The sequence below is a fragment of the Aethina tumida genome, chromosome 1, assembly GCF_024364675.1.
Source record: "Aethina tumida isolate Nest 87 chromosome 1, icAetTumi1.1, whole genome shotgun sequence".
In the NCBI taxonomy this organism is placed as follows: Eukaryota; Metazoa; Arthropoda; class Insecta; order Coleoptera; family Nitidulidae; genus Aethina; species Aethina tumida.
In genome coordinates, this window is record NC_065435.1 from 41,628,896 (window position 1) to 41,649,596 (window position 20,701).

Below are 20,701 nucleotides of genomic sequence, written 5' to 3' on the forward strand. Positions count from 1 at the left end.
CGTGAGTAATATAAGTAAAGGTGCTATTTCAATATTCATTTTAAGAAATTCCTTTGATATCCTTTGGCGTAAAAAATTCTTTCATGGCGTCACTCCAACATATGAATTGGTGTTTGAAAAGACACATTTCCAATATTGCATGTGCAGGTTTTTTTTACGACGTTTTGCGATTGGACGTACGAGATATGACTACATCTAGTAATAAAGTAAACTTTCAATAAGCTTTTTCCTGAAAATCGTAACTTCATTTTATGCACGGTCCCGAACATCAAATAATTTACTTCGTGCAGGTTTTTTCCACTTGGGGTAACGGCCAAAATCAATAGTTAAATTAGCGTGGCAACCGTCGAGCGGTCAACAAAGTATATCTCCTAATTCGTAAATCAAGACTTCTTAAACTGCGTGTAACTGCAAAAATTTTATTGCTAAAAATAAAACGCAGTGTATTCTGAAAAATCCATTTCAGTTTCAAAGTGCAATCGTAAATTTTATTACTTTGAAGAAACATTAAAAACTGGTTTGTAATGTATGTCAATGTAAACGAATTGGGCACTAATTATTTAACGATGTAATAAATATTGGAAACAAGGTTGTAAATAAAACAATTGCTTCGGATGAACCGGCTTTTCCAGCCTCGGAAAACCAATTTAATGTCCTTATATAGAAAATAAAATTAATTTAATTAATCGCGTTCACCGCTAAAAAATTGACCAATAAAGCGATTGTATGTAGAGTTTTAAAGTGGCACCGTCGCCGTTGTCCCGCGATAAATCATTGTGTAAATGATTAATTGAAAATCGCCTAGATTTCACGAGGTTTTTCAGCGGCGTTCGGGCCTACAATTTCTCAAAGACGACGTTAAACTTTCTTTTTATCGGTATCTGCTTATCAGCCGGATTTACTTCCCATATGACTGGCTCCGTATCATCAATCACTTGCCGTGATGAAATTGCGGGATAAAAATGTTGATATCGCCGCTCGCAGCATCACTTCGTGCAGTGACTCATTCGAGATGCGAATGGATCTGTGTACAGGATATCGTGGATATCGTTGGCCGGAACTGCATAAACACTCGTGCGGTGAATGAATATTGATTTCATTGTGGGCGGCAAGTGGAAATCTACGAATAAACGGTAAATTCAAATTGTTGTTGCCGGCAGATACTATAGTCAAAAGAAAAATACAAACCGATGTGTTTTGCTTTGTTCCGTTTTTAATGCCGTTTGTTTGTGGGTACAATAACCCATTTTGCTATTTTCATATACATACAACAGTGGCCATAATTATTATATTATGTTAATATATATATATTTTTTTTGTTATTGTTATATCTATCTATTTTTATTCTTTTAAAAACTGCGTACTTTTTTATTTTTAATTGGACAAAATTATACCATTTACTTTATGGTCTTTTATTGCTCTCTGTAAATTTATCTATTATTTACTTGTTTATTATATGTATTTAATTAAAGTTAAACTGTAAGGAAAGTTATAATCCAGGTTTGCCAAGACAGAGAAAAACAAGAAGAAACGGTCAAAAGTTAAATCTTAATGTCAACTGAAATTAAAGCTAACCTAGAGGAAATGGGACTTCCTGAGATTAGTTCAAAGACTGTGTGAAGATGGTTAGTGTTAAGGGGTCGTTTGACCCTAGACCTATAAGAAAAAACCTGGTTTTTATATTAAACAATAATTTATTTTTAATAATTTTGTGCTTCAACATGAAAACGATCACAAATTCAAAATTGTGCTGGATTGGTTAAAAGACCAATCTCCAGACATCAATCCTCTAGAAAACATGGAAGGTCACGTTTATAACCAAATTCGACATAAAAATGTTACAAATTTAAATTAATTTATCACAGCAATTCAAGAAGCCTGAAGGTCTGTGTACATGTCGTATATTAGGAAACTGATTGAGTCTATGCCATAGAAATTAATTTAATTTAAAACAAAAAGAATATTACACAAAGTGTTAATGTTAAATTAAATAAAACAGATTTATTCATTAAAGATCACATTGAAAATGAAAGTTGTTATATATGTTCAACTCAATTCAGAAAAATATATGTAACATTTTCTATAATAATAACTATTACTCATATGTAGAACAACTTGAGAAATGTTTCATTTGTATTGATAAAAGTGTACGTGTAAATATCCATATTAGTCTCAGTTATGCAGTTTGATAACAACAATACGGCAAAATAATTCTTTATTAGCGAATTTAGTTAGGTATTTATTAATATTTAAGGGTCAAAAGTAGAGAAACTACAAAATAAAACAAACCTACGTATATCTAGCCTTCCTTTATTTAGTATCTAGTAGCATATCCATTATTCTTAATAACTTTTAAACATTCATTGATTTCATTAAATTTGATTTGTCTTTTTACATGGTTTTGTGCTTGCCAAGACATTACATTTACTTCTTAAGAAGTGAACTATTCTTTAAATAACTTTGACGTGTGTTTCGGATCGTTATTCTGCTGGAAAGTCCATGTTATCTTCGACAAATGGAAGCATATGGTTCCAGAAAGTCACGACAAACGAAACGATTCATTATCTCATCTATCTTAACCAGCAGGCCCATGCCAAACCCAGAGAAACATCCCCAAATCATAACATCTCCTCCACCATGCTTCACAGTAGGTATCTTCAGCAAATGGAAGAACATGATTCTCCAGAAAGTCACGATAAACGAAACGATTCATTATTCCATCTATCTTAATCAGCAGGCCCATGCCAAACCCAGAGAAACATTCCTAAACCATAACATCTCCTCCACCATGCTTCACGGTAGGTCAAGAATACATGGGATTATATCTTTCATTAATCGATCTTCTCACACATGAAATGCCATCAGATTTTAATAATTGAAACTGAGTTTTATCGGAAAACAAAATTGTTTTTCATTGCCCATATGTCCAGTTTACATGTTGTCTTGCATGCTCAATAGTTTGTAGAAATAAAGAATTTCTTTGCAGATTTTCTACCATAGAGACCACCTTCTTTTATGCTTCGTTTTATGGTACCTACCAACACACTGACTTCACTTATTTCTTGATTTATGTGGGATGTGCTGATAAGAGAGTCGCGAACAGCAATTTGAAAATTTTACCACAAACATTAATACAAGGTCTTTTCATAAATTGAACCACAACAAACACACTGTATATAATTTAAATAAATGTCAAAGTTAATGCGAAGTTAAATGTAATTGTACGTTTCTATTAAAATCATTTATTATGCTGCAATACGATGATAAAAGTTTGTGTTGACTTCAAGGGTAAATTATGTATTGTTGGTACGTTTAAAAAATCGTTAAAGAGGAGTTTCCTTTAAACAATAAATTGCGTCATAAACCAAGCGTTTTTTATTATCTAATGCGAAACATAGTAAATCATTTTCACTTTATCATTTAATGGCCTTAATGTTTGTAAGCCTGTCTAATTCTTCCCTCGCACAAATATTACAAATAATTACAAGTAAAATAGAAATTGTGCAAACAAACAAAAGCAATTTCCTGTTACACCCACGTTTCTAAAGAGCGACGCAAACAAATAATAATAATAAAAAACACACACACTATTGATAAAAACCGAAGCAAAGAATTTCCAGGCGATAATCATAATGTGAAATTTAATTACTAACCCGAATCCGGACGTGAAAAACCGATTTTTTTTTCTTCTCGTCGCGCTAAAGTGCAGCACAAGTTAAACGAAACTAATTTACAAGTAAAGTGCCGTAGATATTGGTCAAACTCGGATGGGTCGGTGAACCGACATCCATTCAGAATTGGGGCGGGCAAATAAAGCGAGTACGTCCCTGTGGTGAGGCTTAAGTGCTCTGGCTCTATGCTGGACCTACGCTATTGATCTTGGTCTATAACAACCATTCATAGACTTGCCGGCAATCGTTTCCAGGGAATATCAATGTTTTAAAGGCAACTCAAAGATTAAAATGGACGTTAAATTCAATTACGTTCGAGGACGTTTCGAGTTTGGATCTTAACACGAGTTATTTCGTTTTAAGTTCCGCCAGGAACACGTTCCAAGAATTTGTTATTAATTTGGAATTGCCGGACCCACCGTTCATTGTCCGAGTACGTGAATTAAATAGTTTGTTGTTTGAACAAATGTGGTGTGCAATTAACGATTGTCCGGAAGTTTCTGCTACGACGAATTGAAAGAGCCGCTTTAACTGTGATGACGTTGTTAACATTTCGGCATGTTTTAAAATTAAAATTAATAACTTAACAAGTAAATAATAAAATCGTTGTTGAATTGTGTGTGGTGTTGTGGAATTAAATGCGGCAAACAAGTAACGCAGTAACTAAATTTAACTCTAAATTGGACCAATTATTTCTATATTGGAGTTATAAAAAAACAAGCCGATCCAATTGGCCGTATTGTTATTTGAAAAATACAGTCTACATCACTGTGTGGAGCCCCGTAATTAAGGAATTTATACTTCGAATAAAAGTTAATAATATACCTCAACATTTCGCCAACGATTTCAGCTGTATTGAATCCTTTCTGAATAGGCCATTTTCAAATTGAATGGGATTTTTATCTAAAAAATTCTGTAACGAATGGCAGAAACATGTACTTGAATGGGAAACGCACAAATGTGTACTCTTTTTTTTCTTTTAATATTGCTTTTGTATTTTTATCGGGACCCCTGAAATTTGCATGAAATTTAAATATTGCATCTGTTTAACAACGGTCCACGTTCTGACTTTACGTGATATATTTGATTTTGTTTGCTATCAGTGTTCGTATTTTATTGAAAACAAGTCCCATGGGCAATTTTGTAAACTGTTTTCAAATGTTCATATTTATGTGCAATATTGACTCAAATTGTTTATTAATTATTTCGAGTGCAATAATACACGGACATTTTTCCATCGTTTTCACTCATTCAACTCGTTCGATCGCCGAATTACGGTGCTTAATAATGAACTAATTTCAAAATTTGTATAAATTTGTTTGGTAATCCGTGTTTTTATTAGTACACAGTTAGTGGTGAAAATTGTCTGCGTTATTAGTTGTGCCGGGAAAAACAATTTAAGCCGAACCGAATCCCGATTCGCTCAGGGGGATCCCCCGCCTTTCGTTAAGCGCACTGCCTTCCCCGGAAAAGTAAATTGTCTTCAGTCATCTAAACATTGAATTTTTTAGACAATTATAGTTCATGCGTGCAAGCCGGTCCCGAAAAAACAGTTGGAACTGAAGCCCGAGGGTTATTTGTTTGCTCAGTCTCATCCAGTAATCAGACATATTGTCTGCGAAGTGAATTTGCTTGCGAGCGCCTCTTCTAAGACGCCCTCACCGAGAAATTGGATGTTATCAGACGGGGCCTCTCTTCCCTGATGTTACATGTGGGAAATAATGGGAAAAATAAGGAAGTGCACGGAATTACTTCGGGCGAATTTAAGGCAAATCAGTGGTTTAAATATTAAACGTGAAGATGGTAAATCAGGCGAACGCTCGTCAGCAACTGCAACAACAATTTGTTTATTTCAGTTATGATTTTCTAATTAAAAATGGGCTTATTTTCAAATTGTTGTCTCTGCTATAAACATTCGATATTTAAAGAGTATATTTGCAGAAACTAAAGATGATTTAAATATCGTTACTCTACAGGATGTTTTACGTTGATGGGTCTTTAAATGTTATATTTTATTTGATAATATAAAACAAATTACTGTTATAAGTATATTTAAAACAAATAAGTTAATATTTCAAGTTATACAATTTATCTTGATTTTTTCTAAATAATTTGTTAAGAACGTGATTTAAATAGTATTTAAAAATTTCAATAATTCCAACCCCATGTTAACATATTTAATAAAAATAGGTTTAAGCTATTTTTGGTTGGGAATTACTGAAAAAAAATTTCTTAATAAAATTTTATGTACTTTTAAAAATATGTAAAATATGGCAATAAGTAAATTTTAATTTCAATATTTTTTAAAATTAAAATTTATACCAAAAATTCAGTATGTCAGTAAAATTCATAAAAAAGGTATAAATTAACAAATGGTATAAATATTAAATCAGGCGATGGTTCATCAGTAACTACAACAACTATTTGTTTATTTAAATTATTTTTTTTAAATTAAAATGGGCTTTTTTATAAAATAGTTATTCCTGCCATAAAAATTCGATATTTAAATAGAAGTCTAGAATATTTACAGAAACTAAAGGTGACTCAAATGTCATCACTCTACAGGATGTTTCACGTTCGTCGACCATTAAATATTTATATTCTTATTTGATTATTGATGGGACATTAAATGTTTATGTTTTATCTGATTATATAAAACATATTACGAATATTTTTACAACAAAAAAGTTATATAATTTATCCTGATTCTTTTGAAATAATTTGTTAAGAAATTGACAAAAATAGTATTTAAAAATTCTAAAAATTCCAACTATATGTTAATAAACTAATTGAAAAAGAAAGAAAGGCTATTTTTGATTAGCAATTAGCAAATTTTAACGAAAAAAAATTATTAACTTCATAATAAAATTTTATGGACCCTTAAAAAATGTAAAATATGTGACAAAAAGCAAATTTTAAATTCCAACCGCATTTCAGTAAAGTTAATAAAAAAGGTAGTTTAAATATTAAACTTACAGATGGTAAATCAAGGCGAAGGCTCATCAGTAACTACAACAACAATTTGTTTATTTAAATTATGATTTATTAAATTTAATGTGGACTTTTTTCGTAAAATTGTTAATCTAGAAATTCAATATTTTAAGAGTACGTCTAAAATATTTACAGAAACTAAAGATAATTCAAACATTGTCACTTTACAGGATGTTTCACATTCGTAGGACATTTATGTTCTTATTTGATTAGGTAAAACATGTTACTGTTACGAGTATATTTAAAACAAAAAAGTTAATGTTTCAAGTTATATAATTTCTCGTGATTCTTTTGAAATAATTCCTTGAGAATAAGAAATTGACTTAAAATTTTAATTCAAATTCCAACTTCATGTTAATAAACCTAATAAAAAAATGTATAGGCTATTTTTGATTAGCAATTAGAAAATTTTAGCAAAAAAAATATTAACTTCATAAAAAAAATTTTATGTACACTTGAAAAATGTAAAATGTGACAAGAAGCAAATTTTAATTTTAATATTCTTTCAAATTAAAATTTTCTTGATATTATTCAAGTTCAACACCAAGTCACTAAATGTTTGTGTTCTTATTTAATTATGTACAATATATTATTGTTACGAATATATTTTAAACAAAAAAGTTAATGTTTCATATATATATATATAACTATATAATTTATCCTGATTCTTTTGAAATTATTTGTTGAGACATTGACTTATTATCTTAATCTAAATAGTGTTTAAAAATTCCAAAAATTCCAACACCCATGTCAACAAACTTAATAAAAAAGACACAGTCTATTTTTGATTAGTAATTAACAAAAATTAACTAGAAAAACATTAATAACGTCATAATAAAGTTTTATGTATAAAAATGTAAAATGTGCAAAAAGCAAATTTAACTTTAATAATATTCTTTAAAATTAAATTTTGGCATAGAAAATTTTTAATAAACGTTTAGCAAATTTTAATAAAAAAATATATAAACTTCATAATTACAATTTTATGTACAATTAAAAAATGTGAAATATAACAAAAAGTAAATTTTCAATTTAATATTCTTTAAAATTAAAATTTACTTAATATTATTCCAAAAATTTCAACCCATGTCAGCAAAGTTAACAAAAAGGCTATTTTTGGATAACCTTAAGCAACGACATATGATATCCAACCTTTTTTAACGTAAACAATTCTTTGAATATCAGAATTTTATGTACAATTAAAGCAAGCAAGCAAAATTTGATTTTACAAAGTTATTGCTACTTGTTATTTATTATTGAAACTATCTAAGGGGAATTATGTATGATTTCGTCTTGAACATTTACAGTGGACACTTCATTCATGTAAATATCTCGACACTCAACAACATAATGTTTATCCACTTAAGCCTTCAATTAGTACTGTATAAATTACTTAACTGTGTTTGGAAACGATACAGAAATAAAATGCCGTTTACTTGCAACAATTAAGTCGAAAATTAAAGCGGAATATAAACCTGTTGAGTACCGCGTGATCAATACAAGATACAACGTTAAAAACAGGTGTCCGAATTGGGATAATATTCAGCTTCACTTAAAAACTGTTTGCTGAAGTACGGCAGACGAATTAGATCTGGACAAGTCTGATTAAATCACGACGAGTAAAAATGCATTTAGCGTGGACTAATAGAATTTTCGTTTTGTGTTGATCTCGCAATTCTCGGGGCGAATTAAGGTTCCGCTTTTAAAATGCAGCCGACATACAGGTAGCGCGGACCAACTTCTGACACAAGATTTATGGTACGCCGGTCGTTGCGCAAACTTTCTTTTGCAACTGTTCGAGTAAATTAAAAACCTATTGAATTTGGAGCTGCCGCAACGTTTTCCACTCTCCGGTCAGGTACGCGAAATATGTATCGGCCACAATACTTTGATCGCCGGCCAATTTGTTTGTCTTCCACGTCTTCCTCCGGCGTACAGGAAACAAATCTGATGTTTAACACAAGTGGCAGGTTGAAGGACCACAATGTTGTGGGCTCAAACAACAAATCTCGGTGCCGTTTGAGAAAGTGCTAAGTACGGTGTATTTTTGACAAATCGCCGAGTCGGCCTAACGGTAATTAAAATGCAGAATTTATAGAAAGCAATTGATTGGAGTTGCACAATCAAAATAATCTTATATAATTGTCTGTTTCTGTTACACTTTCACATTGAACACGATCGCTACGTTCCACATGCGATTGTCCAATTCGATGTTTGTTCAGTGCGAAAAAATAACAAGTTTTCCATCGTGAGAGAGAGCGTTCATCAAATTTCGATTTTCACATGGCCGATTTTTATTGGTTTAATGTAAACGTTGGCTTTTCGGTCGCTTGTCGTGCGACCCTTATTTCGCATAATATTTACAATCTTGGCGAGGGACGGAAGCAAACACGGGGCGGTACTTTTGGGGTCCGGATCCGCAGCATCAATCAACTTTGGCCCGCACACTTGAATGGAAACACTACTACTGATATTGAATATTAAATATATCGCTCCTTTCGTGTTTACCTAGAGACACACAGTCGACAAATACTGGATGAAATATACAAGTGTGCAAGACTTTGTTAGATCTTATTCTACGGGCTCGTTGCCGAGAGGGTGCAAACACCGAATTTTATCTTGCTGCCTTTGAAACTTTCATGCACTTAGGTAAATTTAACAAACCTTTTCAACCCTTCGTTCCGCCCTCACAAATATTGTTTCTTTTTTTCGAATACGGCACTTTTGAAAATTGAAATTTAATCTGTTATTTGTGATTCGACCATATCTAACTGGAGCTGCGAATATTCACCAGGAAAAAGTCACTTTAATAGCAAAACGTAATGAAAGATAAACAGGCAAAACTCATTCATTTTTACAGATATGACCGTTTTTATCTGCAGATTTTATCGCCTATGGAACAGTGGTTGGCTTTTGTTGGTAAAAACGTTTGTCTGTTAATGTGTGTTGTCCCAACGGACCTATTTATTAAACACCATAAAGTTAGTTTATTTATATTAAACGAAAATCAATTATTACTAACAAGATTTTACGCGGGGGAGAACACAAATTTTGCCCATAGTTTTTCACCTCCAATAAATATTAAACGACTTTCCCACCCGCCAGGAATTAAATATTCCATTCTTTCCGACCAAATTAGTTACATTGTCATTGTATTAACACCCCGTTGAGTTACAGTGTGAATAGTGGAGGATATGGTGTTATCTGATATTGTGGTTCCAAGAATAGCATTTACTGTATTGTATAAATTATATACGTATGCATAAATTTGTAAAATAATTTCATATTATTTATTGTGACAGTATTAAATACATACGTTGTTGATATTTATCAGGGGGTAGTTAAAAATTACATGAATGTTATTTTTAGCTGTTTCATTACAATGTTTTAAGTAGTATTCTCATTAACAAATATTACTCCAGTGGATTATAATTTTTCTAAATTTAATATAACTGTTATCAATGAGATTAAATTGATGCCAAATCTTAATTAATATTGGCGATGACTGCATCATAAAAAAAAATTAAGGAAAAATATGTATATGTATGTTTTTTATTTTTGTATAATTTTAACAATTTTTCTGAGATAAATTTGAAAAACTCCAAGTAAATAAAACAATAATACAATTTTTTGATAAAATAAAAATAACTTAATTTAATGTTTAACAATAAATATTAACTAAAATAAGTTCATGTATTATTTTTCAATATATTAAAGTTTGTTTCAGTAAATTTTTGAAATTCATATAATATGATATAATAAAAATATTTTAGTTTAACTGTTAAAATAATAATTAATATAAATATAAAAAATCATATTATATATTATATTTCAAATGGAATATGAGGTTTAGAATTAATATTGTCATTATAATAAAACCCAACGTTTGAGTCATTTAATTTTTGTAATTGCTTTATTATTTAATAAAAATAAAAGATGTTTATGTGATGCATCTATTGAAATGTTCATCCTATCGGAAATGAAACTCAGTAATTTTATATTGGTTTTAAATTACTTATCGAGTTTTATTAATATCGTATTGTGTAAATATTCATGGGTAACTAAATATTAATGAGAATACCGTAACAATAAATATTCACAAAAATAAACTAATGTTTTACAATAATGGCTATTAATATCAACTGTGTTTAAAATTAATTGTTCTGTGCAAATTTTAAATATTATTAATGAATTCTATGGTCAATTAGCCTTTTAAATTTTGCTTTGTGTTTTTATCCATTTTTATTGTCTGATAATTTATCTAAAATTCTAAAAACAACGCTTCTTTAAAAATTATTTGATACTTTACGGGAATTTTCATAGACTTTTTCACTGTTCTATTTACTTAATTATGTGGAAAATTTTATGCTTTTGATTTTTCTACACATACGATAGGAAATGATTCATGTGAAAATTAGTCGTTGTTTATTATTTATTGTATTTATTTTTATAAATATTTTTTTTTATTATGATGTACATTTTACATCTAATAATAAGCTTTTGACGTATTTTTTTTTTTTCATAATATTACTGAACTCGTATTAAGTCGTAAAAATTATCAGAATCATTTATAACTTCTTAATTTGGGTTTTATCATTTATGGTGCGATTTAACACTAATTTAGTTAGTAAATTAACTATTATTATCATATAAGAATTAAGATAATCTTGATACCACATCAATATAATCTTGTACATATCTACTAGAGATAAAATTTATTAATAATTATATTAATAAAAATTAAATAAATTAGAATTTTATTTTGTGCCTTTATTTATTGGACAGTTTGACCCTAATTTAGTTGATATGTTATTTATTAGTGATAAAAATTATGATTAAGTGACATATCAATATGATCTCATTATATTAATAAAAAAGTATTTAAAAAATTAGTATTCATTTTATTGTAATGGTTAACATGTCTAAACTAAATTTAGTGTTAATCTGCCTCATAAATAAAGGTAAGGAAGCATTGATATAAATATTAATTTAAAATATATTTTTGTTATTGTATAATAGCACACAAACAATTCATATTTAATAGTGTTGATGCTCAGCTTGTCGTTAAGTTAAATTTGAATTAATATTTTATAATAATTAATAACCATGACAGGCGTTACATAATTCTTCCATTTAGAATTAACTAAAAAATACCATTATTCACGCACAAACATTATAATTAATAACTTGGAAAATAATACGTATTGACAGGCTCCATTGTCAATATTTATTTGGAGCCTGAAAATTTTATTAAAACGCTGTTGAATTTTGTTGTTTATATACATAAATATCTTTATGTGAGATAAAGTACTAAAGTAACTTGATACATATATGTACCTATTAATTTTTCGTCAGTGAGTTTTAAAAAAGTTTTTCCATATAAAACAAATATAAAATTTCTACTCGCTAATATTGTACAATAGACGCCAGTTGCCAGGTGGGTAATTTAATATTCGTTGTTAAAAAAACAATGGATTTAACTAAATTATCGGATTTCGACAGAATGTCATAGCAATTTGATTAATAAAATGACAGTATTTATTATTCAATAAATGGATTTTTATTATTTTGCTAACCCCATCGCAAAACGCAATACAATAGATGGCTAAATAATAAAGTACTTTCGACAAAAACGAAATGCCGACCCGTAAAATCGTTCGAATTTTTCATTCTTGCAAGACCATAAATCAGATTACAGATTGCGAAATATCAAAATCGCCTCGCACCTCTTATTTATCACCTTTTTGCATTAAACAAGTGAAATAAGCGCAAGAAATGATGTCCCGAGGTGGATTCCACCTCTGATTATTATGGAGAACTCGTGAACTGGTTCAAGTGATGATAAAAATCTTGGTAACGGGTTAACTGGATATGGCAATAGCCAGAATCCAATAAAACTAACACGTCGACATCGATTCGGTTTTTTGACAATCTCGCGCATCCTGTTTCTAAAGTGAATTGCTTAAAATTCGGTTTAATTTGAACGGGTCTGATTAAGAGGGAGCCGTCTTTGATAAAAATAAGAGCGAATCGCGGGACGTTCGGATTAAATAACACCGGTCGGCCTAACCGCTAATTTACCTATTACTCCGCCAATGTAAGTATATAACCGGCCCCGAATGATTAATCAACAACTTTCTTTTGAAGTTGTGCATCAGAAGCGAACGATCAGAAAAAGCTTGTAACGCCTATCTCCGTAATAGAGATAAATACGGTATTCGAGTCAGTAACATAGGTTGTGTCATTAATAAAAAAGTTGCAATAAAGGGCCCGATGGAGCAAAATCCAACAACCAGTCGGACTACAAAAGAACGTGGGTTATGTCTAGACAATAATGTGTTTCTTATGAATAATGTATCAGTTTAGAGCCAACCTCATAGATGGATTTTACAATTTGCAGCATCCAGTTAAAAGAATGTACGATCTTTGTTTCCGTGTAAAAGCAACATGTTCGCCGCTTTGAAACAATACGATTGTAAATGAACCTTTTTTTTTGTTTTATTTCGGTTTTTCCTTATATTGCACCGCAATTGGCAGTTCAAGTGAAAATGTTGTTGCAGACGTCATTTTCACACCGGGACTTAGTTTTAATCCGTGCATTCCTTTTAGCCAGTGCTGATGCATTGCTTTTCTTTATAAAGTGTTTGATTTTTTTTAATGAGGGGAATACTAATGTTTTTTTCTTCTTTTTCAGATTTGTTCCGTTGGTATATTACTAAGGTAATTATTGCTACTTACTTTAAAAACATGTATTAATGTTACTCAACAATAATAATATTACTTATATCACAATGCTTGATAATTTAGTTTTTTCAATAATATTTTATTCAGATTAGTTCTATTTTATCAATTGTGGGTATTATGTCAATATTGCAACTGTTTTTTATCAAATTTGAATTGTTTAAAATATTCATTAATCAAAAGAATAAAAAAATCGTATAGATAAATTTGGAAATTATTGAAATCTTAAGTGAAAAGCAACAAAATTTTTAATAAAAAATAAATTTAAAAAATCATGTTATGTGTTTTATTTATGTATAAGTTTAAAAACTTATCTGAGATTAATTTAGAGTCTTTTGAAATTGCAATTAATTTAATGTAATAAAAATACTTTCTAAAACAATATCAATAATTTCTCTGAAAAAGTTGGATACTTTTGAAATTCCAAGAGTTAATAAATAAATAAAAAAAATTATGTAATGTATATTTAAAATAAATTTAAAAAATTATCTTAATTAAATTTAAAATCTTTTGAAATAGCAAAATAAATTTAATTATGTAATATAAAAATTAATAAAAATAAATTAAAAAAATTAATAATTTCCCTGAAAATTTGAAAATATGAAATAGAATAATAAAATTACTCATATTTAATAGTTAAATATACATATTAAGCAAAATACATTTAAATAAATTTAAAAAACTTATCTGTTTTATTTATGTATAATTTTAAAAATTTATCTTAAATCAATTTAGAAACTTTTGAAATAGCAAACAAATAAAATTTAATGTAGTAAAAAAAATACACAAATTTAATTGTTAAACATAAATATTAAACAAAATAAATAAAAAAAGTATAAAATATATATTTAAAACAAATTTAAAAAATTTATTAAAATTTTTTAATATAGCAAATAAATAAAGTAACAATTAATTTAATATAATAAAAATACCCAAATTTAATTATTTAATATAATAATTAATAGAAATAAATTAAAAAATCATATATTACATGTTTTTATTTTTATCTTTTCTTATGCAGTATTAATAATTTCTTTGAATATTTGAAAAACTTTGAAATTCCAAGAAAATAAAGCAACAATTAATTTAATATAATAAAAATACTCAAATTTAATTGTTAAATATAAATATTAAACAAAATAAAAAAAAATATATAATATATATTTAAAATAATTTTTATTTTTGTTTCTTTAATACAATATTCACAATTTTTCTGAAATAATTTTGTTAATTTCTTAACTTAAAAAATTAAATTAATTTGTTAACTTAATTTAATCGATAGCAAAAAATATTAACTAAAATTTTATAAAAAAATATTATTAAAAAAATCTGGCATGAGACTTTTATTTCATTATATAATAATGAATGATTAATAATAATCATATAATAATAAATTTTTTGCACCTTTATCAATAATTTTTGGCGGTAAATTGGAAATTTTTTGAAATTCTAAGATTATTTTTAATTATACAATATATAATTAATATATAACATCAATATTTTTTACCGCTTTAAATGATATATTATTTATATATTATTCCTATTTTAAATAAATATATTACCTTTATGAATTGCAACGTTTGTGTAAATTAATTTTTGTAATTATTTTATTATTTAACTAAAATAAAAGATGTTTATGTGATGCATATATTGGTATGTTCATCCTATCGGAAATGAAATGCTATAATTTTATATTGGTTTTAAATTACTTATCGAGTTTTGTTGATATCGTATTGTATAAAATATTCATAAAGTAACTAAACATTTATGGAAATACCGTAACAATAAATAGTAACAAGAATAAACTGACTAATGTTTTATAATAATGACTATTAATATCAACTGTTTAAAATTAACTGTTCTATACAAGGTTTAAATGTAATTAATAAATTTTATGGTCAATTAGCCATTTGAAACTAGCTTTGTGTTTGTATCATTTTTTTCTATTATGATTATTTATCTGAAATTCCCAAAAAATTGTTTTTGTGAAGTTCCATGAATGTTTGAATTTTCGATATTAATTAATTATGTGAAAAATTTTTTGGTACATATAACAATAAATGATTCATATGTCAATTAGCCTTATTTTTGTATTTTTTGTAATGATGAATAGCTCACAATTTTTAATAATTTTTTTCATTAGAGGATGTTATTTACATCTAATTAACTTTCGAAGTATTCATTAAAGTTTTCCATAATATAACCGAACTGAAATGAAAGTATTAAGATGTCGTCGAAAAAATATCCGAATCATTTTATAACTTCTTAATTAAGTTATACCGTTTAAATTTGAAAATTAAAAGAGTCCCGCAAAAACACAACGAATTTTCCCAGGATAAAATTAGATCTATTAAATTTTCAAACAGTTTCGAAGCTGTTTCAAGTTGTTTGAGGTGTTTCCTTAATTTTTGTATAACGCCAGCGTAAAAAAGCTCGATTAAAAACACGAACGGCGACAACGGATTACAAAGAGAGCGAATATTCGCGTCCCGAGAGTTTAGATGCCATTTAATCGTATTCAATTAGCTTTAATACCTATCGGTTCTTACGTCATCATCTTTTAACGGCAAATTCCTTTTATCAGATGGGCCCTGAAAAGAAAAACACCTGTTTGATAATTCGATTCCCGAAACGAACTTTGTCCGCTTTGTACTGGAAATTAATTTGCAATAATAAAGGGATTTTTAAATTGGAATTTAATTTTTGATGGGGTTATAATTGAATGTTTGTTTTACAGTAACGTGGCACTAGACTAGAAGGGGGTAAATTAAGTTCTAATTCGATCACTAAGCTTATCCTTGAGTGAAGTCATCGACACCGTTAAAACGTACGCGTATTAATAGCTGTGCCAATCCATAAATGACACTTTATTAGTTTCCCTGCTTCATTTCCATTTCCATAGGCCACACCCACTGAAAAACAAGTGTTGCTAATTAACGTTTTCCAACAAATTCAAGCTGCGCCGTAATGATCGGCGACAAAGAAAGCACTCGTCTTTGCACCGCGGACGTCCTCCCCGACGTCCCGATGGCTTTAACGCGGCGGGTGTCCGAACAACAAGCGAACGGACGTCACTCATCCACCCTCCCATTATCTCCGTCCCCGGATAAAAAAAAAATAGAAAATAAAATCTATAATTGGGCTAATTAATACCGTTCCCACGTTCCGGCTTCGTGTGTCGAACGTTCCGCGGCAGACGCATTAAATAAATAAGTAAGGGATTTATGGGTCCGCAAACACACATTCCGGCGCGCACAGGCCACGAATTAATCTCAATAAACCAAGACAAACAGAAGGAAAAACGGCGTGACGTCTCAAGGAGAACGCTTCCATCAGCGGCTCAAATGTCCGCAATATGTTAAACATGATGGAAATGAATCAGAACTGCCCCCATTCTCCCCACGAGAGAGAGAGAGAGCGGGGAGAAAAAAAAACAAACGTCGTTCCCGACGAAGAATTCCATGTCATCAATCAAATTTCGGCGCGGCGTGTGAATCAATAAATGAAATATTTTATCAGAGCCGTACTCGCAGAAGGAATTTAATACGGTACAACACGCGACGCAATGAATTTTTCCGGGCTTCATGCGATATTTACTATTTTAATTAAAAATACCTCTGTTGACATTACTACGAGTTTATTTTGTTTGCTATCAAACCGCCGAGAATTTATTGTGCGGGGGTTGCATTACTATATTTCACAATAATTCTTTTCATAAAAAAAAGAACCGCTCTCTCGACTCATTGACACCGTTTTTCTTTTTGATGTATTGGCGTTTGGCACGATTGTTTTTATTTTTCGCAACGTATTGCACCAATTTACTGAATGAAAAAATCTATTGCATCTTTCGCTTTGGAACACTTTTAAATCATTGCCTTTTTTTAGAACGACGGTGTTCGGGTAATATGACTTTTTTTACCGTTATTTGATTATTTTCGAAAGCTAAAAACGGTTTTGGAGTTTCGGAATGTAATTGTAAATTTTATTTATTCAAATTACTTTCCAATTTTTATATATTATAAATATACATCAATAATTTTAACATTTTTTATTAATATGAAAATAACATTTAAATAGGAAAAATAAATAACTAAAATAATTTAATATTTATTAGCAACTGTCAAAAAAAACATTTTTTTTTTTCCAATTTTCTGTGTTTTAGTCATTATCAATCAAATTCAGAATTAATTTATTTAACGACAAAATATATTATAGTTTTTACGTGATATTTATTTTTTATCAAATCGAAAATGTATTCCGTGATTTTGTATTTTATTTAAATTACTTTTCAAGTTTTGTCAATACTGGATTATATAAACAACAATAATGTAAATTATCAATATAAAAATATAAAATTTAATTGCTTTAAAATAAACAACAAAAATAAAACAATAACAACAAAAATATTGTATTTTTATGTAGGTAAATATTTTTATTTGTTAATATAATTTTTCGGCTTTAAAGTCCAAAAAATGCAACTTTTTAAGCGGGGAGACTTATTAATATTTATGTATCAAATCACTTTCTTGAACGACAAAATAAAATTTTTCGGTAATCATTCATAAAAGAATATGTAATTCTTTTCATTTTTTCTTTTTTTATTTAAATTAATTTTCAAGTTTTGTTACTTAAACAATGCTAATGTAAATAATTATTAATATAATAAGTATAAAATTTAATTGCTTTATAAAAATAATAACATTGTCATTGTATGTAGGTAAATATTTTATTTGTTAATATATTTTTTCGATTATAATTTTGGGAACTTTTGAAAACTAAAGAACTAAAGGAAAATATATCGATATATAAGTATTGATAGAAATTAATTAATTGAATCATTTTAAGGTTATCTCGTAACTACCAAGAAAAATTAAGAAAATTTAGTGGCACCATAAAATATACCATAAATTTTCTCAATGTTTTAATGGTGCGTTTTAGAAATTATTAATGAAACTTTTACTTTGTTAATTATTAATGAAATGTAGAAATTAATGTAGAATTAATTTCTACATTTTTACGGTGCATATAATTTAACATTTATTTTATTAATTTAATAATTTTTTGAACGAAAAATATATTTTTTCTTAAATCCTTCAATTATTTATTTGAAAAAAAATATGTGATTTTTTTATCGTATCGAAAATTCAAGTTTTGGCAATATGGGATTATATAAATATCAATAATGCAATAAAAGTTAATAATATAAGATTTAATTGATTTAAAATAAATTAAACTAAAATAAAACAATAGTTTTATATATAATAATAATTACACTGGATTTATAATCAATTTTATTTTGTTTATTAATATAATTTTTCGATTTTAGTTTTGGAAATTTATAGAATTACTCCTTGATATAACGTTTTTTTAAAAGGGCTGTTTAATGTGATATTATAGATTACAATTTTTATCGTTTTAAGAAAAATATATTTTCATATTTATTGTATCAAATAATTATTCGATTTGAGTGATTTGATTTGAGTAAAAGTGAAATATAATATAAATATATTTTCGTCCACTTTTATTTATTTTTATTTTATGGTATTGGAAATAAATTTCTACGATTTTAATATTAATTATAAAATTTACAATTTTTTTTCTTTTTTTATTTAAATTACTTTTCAAGTTTTGTTACTTAAACAATACTAATGTAAATAATTAATATAAAAATAGAAAATACTTTATCCCAAATTTTTAATGATTATCTAAAAATTATTAATGAAATGTACAATTAATTTATTAATTAATACTTGGTATATTCTATTAATTAATTACTTGGTATAAAGTTTTTTTAAAAGAGCTGTTTAATATGAAATTGTAGATTTCAAATTTTATCGACGGAATCACACTAATTATGAGTGAAATTGGGATGCATCATAAATTATACGCTTGTAATTTTTAATAAATAAACAAACATTTTTTCAGTTAATTTAAAGTTCATATTTCTTCATTAAATTGCGCGTACGAATTGAAAATTATTTAAACAATAAATATCGTTTAGTGCCATATTTTTGCGTTCTGTGCCATTTCATTTTGGGCAGCTGCTGCTCAAAATTGGTCCGAATCGCGATGGTGATTTGTTAGGACTGTCACATATTCATTTTTAATTACCGAAAATATACATCACACGTGGCAACATGTGACATAACGAATCAAAAGACATATCAGCGTTTTTAATTACGTTATGTAACATTAATTTTAACCACCCTCCAACATCGGCCCGGAATGACATGCCAAAGCCTTAATTATATAATCAATGCGCGTTTCCTAATCCACCCACGCTTGATGATTGCCGCATACGCACATACACCTAAATGTCCCTCGGAATAAACGAAAAAAAAAAAAAAAAAGAATAAAGTTTTATGTGTCTTGCGTCGATCTACAAACGAGACGACCGTCCTCATAGGGGGGACGTACTTATCGGCGATAAAAAAGCTTAAAACGGACACTCTCCCGCTAATTTATGACGGGGCGGTAAATTAAAATTTTCCGGCGAGTGCAGTGGACAGAGGCGTGTATACGAGGGGGAGGCTCTGATAACTGGCCTGATTAAAGAATCACACATCTGGCCCGTCAAAGTGTCCTCGTGGTCGGCCACGTGGCGGGCCTTTACTCTTTTCTCCCTTCTATCTGTCGGGGACGTCGTCCTCAAAAGTGCTAATTGCGTGTCGTTATCTTTTAAGGTATCGGGTTTTGTTTTTAATTTTAGTCATTATGTTACTTGATCTTACCAATCTGGGATTAGGGCGTACGGATTTAGACTATGTTTATTTAATTAGGAGATCTTGTTTGATGCAACTGACGTTGGGTTATCTTAAATAATGCTTAATAAAACGTAGTTTAATCAATGTTGTTTTCGATACAGGAACGTAATTCGGTTACACGGATACATTATTTATTGGTTTTTTTTTCTGTTTGGAGAATACGAACATTAAAAGAAATTAATTTTAATTTTAAATAAATGATCTATTATTAAATTGTAGACCCATTATATTGAAACGTATTTAATTAAAACACATATTTTAATATTAATTTATTTATACAAATATTAATAAAATTCATACATATTTTAATTAAAATACCTGTAAAATATGAAATTAATGATGAAATTAAGTAGTGCTTGAAATATTATTAAAATTTATGATCAGCTGCATACAATATGGAAATTTATTACGTAGTACAATATAACGTTTATGTTGTTATTAATTACTTTTATTAATTGTTATTTGAAAGAAACAGGCAAGAAAAAGTGGTTATTATTACTGTTTTCTATCAGATACAATTAATATAATTTAACT

General features: G+C 28.4%; 1 protein-coding gene across 2 annotated transcripts in view; it reads left to right on the forward strand.

The window, feature by feature from the left end:
• LOC109594365 (semaphorin-1A) overlaps window positions 1-20,701 on the forward strand; it is a 345,269-nt gene that overhangs the window by 52,220 nt on the left and 272,348 nt on the right. For both annotated transcript variants that reach the window (XM_049961951.1, XM_049961952.1), the window contains exon 3: window positions 13,357-13,382. The gene's annotated coding sequence lies outside the window, so the exon portion shown is untranslated. The remainder of the gene's footprint in view (window positions 1-13,356; window positions 13,383-20,701) is intronic.